General features: G+C 37.9%; 1 pseudogene; it reads right to left on the bottom strand.

Annotated features, from left to right (window-relative positions):
* Positions 1-1,948: 1,948 nt before the first annotated feature.
* LOC110210872 (mitochondrial import receptor subunit TOM20 homolog pseudogene) lies at positions 1,949-2,371 on the bottom strand (annotated as a pseudogene).
* Positions 2,372-5,032: the final 2,661 nt, after the last annotated feature.

Here is a 5,032-nt window from a genome sequence, read left to right on the forward strand (position 1 = left end):
CCACTATAGAGCAGCAATTTTTCTGTAACTTAGAATTTCTCCAAGATTTTTCTTCTTTCCCTTCAAATGTCTAAGTGGTCTGCTACACTGCATGTTTCTAGGATGCCTCATTTTTCCAAATAAGCTTATAATTTGCTATTTCCTTGTCTTAGCTCTCAGTAACAACCTGTTTCCTTAATTATCTGCAGCCTATTTACAATAGCACTTTTTTAACATGCTCAGATAAGCAAGGGAGAAGGGGCTCCACAAAAGCTTTATTCCTTTTGGCAGAATGGCCTCCCCTTCTCCCCTTTTTTTTTTGACTTTTAGTTACCAAAACATCACTTTAAGGTCATCATTTCTGAAGAATATAAATCTAGAGGGGATTATAGAATAAGATTTCAATGTTACTGAAGAGAATATATATATATATACATTCATTCATTTATTTATTTATTTATTTATGACTTTTTTAAAGATAATTTTTGTAAACAGGTCACAGCAAATTATTATTTGGGCCATTCTATAGTTCAGAAAGACTTAAGAGTGTTCAGTCTAGAATATCGCATTGTGTACCAGATGTCAGGCTTTAGCTTTCAAACCGGTTTCCCTATAGATTTGGAGCTTGATTAACCCAGTCCCTCTCTGAAAAAAGCCTTCATCGATGATGTCAAATACTGGTTTTTCAATGCTCAAGAAAGCAAATAAGCCAGAGATTTGAAGGTGTAGAGGAGTATAAATTAATATAGACCATAAGTGAAGGGGTAAGCTAAACTTACTGTAAAATGATACAGTATCAGCATTGGAAGAGACTTCACCTTAGAAGTCATCTAATCCAAGACATACTTGAAAAAGAATTCCAAGAAGGTCATACAGTCTCCAATTTAAAGACCTCTAATGATGGAGGAATTCACAATATCCTGAGATAAACCACTATTCTGCTTTTGTATAGTCAACTGTTAGAATATTTTTCTTCACAACTGATTTTTAAACTAAAAAGTAAAACTCATCAGGGTAATAGGCAAAGGAAAGCATTTTGGAATATGTCATATTTGTGACTAGTAAGACAAACATGTATGGAAAACACAGCATAACTAAGTGGCTTTGACAATGAGGACAATAATCCTAGAGCTGAAAAGAGCTCAGATTACTTAATAAAAATCTCTCATTTTACAGAGGCTCTGTGACAAAGGGGTCTGTCTACATCAACCACAGCTGTTGGTGGCAGAATAGAACCAGAACACAAGTTTCTTAATTGTTACTAGTTCAGTGCTCTTTCCAATAACTCTGAATTGCAAGATAAATATTGCAAAATAAATAAATAAAGAATTCATAAGCTTGTTTTAAATAAAATAATTTTCAAGGGTGTTTTTTTTTTGGTTGTGGTTGATAGCTGTTGTCCTATACATCAAAAATGTCTCCTAAATGTATCCATGATTACCTTTATGAATAGGAAATACTTTCCATCCAGTGACTTCACTGTTAGCCTTGGTATATTAAAAAATATATATCAGTTTTCTAATATAGTACAAAATTTACTAGGATAAAACAAATCCACCCATTAACTCTTTAACATGGAATGCAGAATTCTTTTTATTGCCTTAACTTTTGTTTTTCAAAAATGAGCACTGGGTATTTTAACATGTAGTAGTGTCATGTCATATATATTTTACAGCTGCATATTTTAGTAACGAAAGAAATTAGTGCTATTTAGATAATTCATAGCATATCTATAAAATTAAAAAAAAATAACAAAATATACTTATCACTAAGATAAATAAATAAAAACCAAGCAAATCTACCTACACAAAGTTAGAATGGACTATGGTAAACTTCAGTGTAACACAGTCCATAACTAGCATGTTTGCCCTTCCCTTCCCTCCCTTTACCCCCCCAATTGCTTCTCATCTTCTGGACTAAGAATTGTTTTTTAAAAACTTATTAAGCTTTCATTATGTTGACATGTTTCTCATTTTACATCATCTTTAGCCAAACTCTGTGCACTGGCAATTCTCTGGCTAATTGTGGCAGCTTAGTCAGAAGCATCTGGAACACTGGTAATGGAAGAATTCACTGTAAAACTTGCAACAACTGCTGTGGCTGCCCACAGACAGCCATGGCATTTGTCAAGTGGTCAACACCTTTTTCACATTCACCTTGGTCTAGTAATTCCTCACCAAGATATATTCTTCAAGGAAGACCTTCTGAACAGCTTCTGCACCTTTAAGGTCAGGTAACTGGAAGCCCAGTTCTCTCTTTAGCAAGCTTCTGTTTCTTTGCTTTTGAGCCTTTTCTCAAAGTTGGGTCACTGCCTCTTGCCATTGAAGTAAATACAGTAGTGCATGAAGAGATTCCCTCTCACACCAGCAACAGTCATGCCACTCAGGTCCATCTTGTTTCTGGCTGCTGCTGGATATGGAGGGAGCAGCACCCGCACAGACCCTGAAGGGCAGAGCCAGCCTCAGCTCAGTTTTGTTGAAAGTTAGAAACTAATTCAAGTATGTTTGTCTAAGAGAGCAGTCAGAGAATCACAGGAGAACAGATTTAGTACAGATTTAGTTAATATTAAGCCCAAGTCTTTCTTACTAACTCCAAGTTCAATAGCCTATTCCCTATGACATGCTGTCTCTCAAGTAGCCCTGCAAACTACTTTATGTTCTGAGGTCTTACAATAGTCTCCCAGACTGTAGCAGTAATTATAACTTAAGTTACTGGATTCTGTTTTAAGTGGTTCTGTTAATGTGTCTTTTACATTTATCATTACTTTTGTGGTGAGGAATAAATTGCCTATCCAATAGATGATTTATTCTGTACAGTAAGTACTTCTTTGAGGAGGCTTGGGGGGGGGCGGGAGATGGGAACCCTAGATGTTAGTCATAAGGTTAAATGAACCAAAGAGTACAATAGGAAGCAGCCTACTTCCTCTATTTAGAAGCCAAGCTCTCCCCGGCCCAAGGCTTAACTTAGTATGAAGTGCATGACAAGGTATAAAACAAGGAATGGAAATGATACTCCAACTACTTTGGGCCAAGAAGAGGATGATCAAGGTTAGATTTGGTCCTCAGTACATATATATGGAGCAGACTCTGATGATGGACAAACTAGATCCAAAAACAAATAGGAGGAGGAGAACAGGTAGAATTGCATTTAGGAAATTAAACATATTTTAAAGGATTCTAGCCTTTCCCTGAAACAAAGAGCTATCTTTTTAACTCCAATATTCTTGTGGTGAAGCTGTGCAGCTATAAGTCGTATAATACAACGGTCTCAAAATAATTAAAGTTAAATGTCACCCAAATGGAAATTGAGAAGTGCACAGTGGTTGTAATAGATGACCAACCAAGAATTTCATAGAAGTGGCATAAATCAGAGAAATGTGTGACAGGAAAATTAGGTCAACTGCCCATGTGGCAAGAGCAAGATAAATGATGTAAAGCTCACATGCCCCACTGGTACCAATCAGAATGTCAAGAAACCTAGAAGAAGGTTCCTAGAATGTTGGGTGGACCACCTGTGGATGATTTATGGGATGCCATGGGCAACCATGTCATATAATATGAAAAGCAGTGGATGAGTTGAGATTTGTGTTATTCCAGGAGGTACACAGATGGAAGAAATTATAGGTCCTTCAAAATATAAAAGGAAATAACCTCACAGGGAGATCATAGGCCCAAATGGAATAATGTATATAAAGCATTTATCTATACTTTAAATGCTATACAGTTGAGTTATTATCATAATACTCATTTTACAGATGAGGAAAATGAGGCTCAGAGAGGTCAAAATGAACTCTTCTCCAAAACCAGGGTTTGGTCCATTATGCCACACTGTCTCATTTGGTAGGACCTCCCTCTTCCTCCTTCATATATATAGTAACAAAAACACATGGAATTTGTTGCTCAATAACTCTTAACTCTTAAGTTAACTCATGGGGAATTATTTGCAAGTCAAACTAGATACCCTTATTATAGACAATTCAGGGTCAAAAATTTTATTAAAGTCAGTTAGAAGTTTACTTAATCTCCTTAGTTCCTTGCTCTTACACCCCCAAAAGAAATGATAGGCATTAATATAGAATAAATATTAATGTGTCTCTTAAATCAAACCGGTTTATAATCTGAGATATTTTTGAAAGTTATTTAGTAGAATTTTAATAAATCTTTACGGATTCATTGATTAAGGTTTCTAGAATATGCTTTCTTTCCAGAGGACAAAACCTCCCATGATTTTTTAAAGAGTATTCTTACTTGAGATTTCCGCTTCCAGGAGCCAAGATGGATGAGGAAAAAGATAGTTGCTCTCACTCTCCCCTATCAACCTCTGAAAACCCAGAATATCACCCAGAAAAAGCCCTGGAACACCTGAACTAGAAGAAAGATGGGGAACAGCAGTGCAGCAGCCCAGCAAACAGGTCTCCCAGTGCCTCAGCAAAAATAAGGGAAGAAGCACTACAAAGGGCCCCAGGCAGACAAGCACCCTGCAGCATTCATCTGAAAGGAGCTGAAGAAAGCAACCTGAATTCCTTCTAAAGTCCAAGCCTTGCCGATTCCAGCCCAACACCAGGTAAACTGTCAGAACCTCCAACTGTCAAACAGGAAGAGATCCTGAAGCCCAGGTGGTAGAGCAGGCGAATACCAACACATGGTCCTCTGAGTGCCTCAGTGAGGGTGACAGAAACTGGTGGAAAACCAGCTCAGAAAACCACCAAGTGCCTCGGCAATCTACCACTAAGGAATCTCCCAGTGCATTAGCAGAAACGAGGGAGGCAGCACTGCAAGGGGCCCCAGGCAGATAAACACCCTGCAGCACACATCTAAAAGGAGCTGAAGAAAGCTAAAGGAAAGGAAAAGCAGGCAACCTAGAATTGCCTAAAAGTTCCAGCCTTGCTGATTCCAGCCCAACATGAGGTAAGCTGCCAGAACTCTACAGCCTCCAATCACCAACATAAGAGGCACACAAAGCCAGTGACCAAGACCTAGGCTCTCAACACAAGAAGCTTGGGTCAGTGCCCTCTGTTTCCCAGCAGGAGAGCTAAATCTTTTTAAAGGCCAGG

The sequence above is a fragment of the Phascolarctos cinereus genome, unplaced genomic scaffold (genome assembly GCF_003287225.1).
Source record: "Phascolarctos cinereus isolate Bilbo 61053 unplaced genomic scaffold, phaCin_HiC Scaffold_726;HRSCAF=1367, whole genome shotgun sequence".
Taxonomy (NCBI): domain Eukaryota; kingdom Metazoa; phylum Chordata; class Mammalia; order Diprotodontia; family Phascolarctidae; genus Phascolarctos; species Phascolarctos cinereus.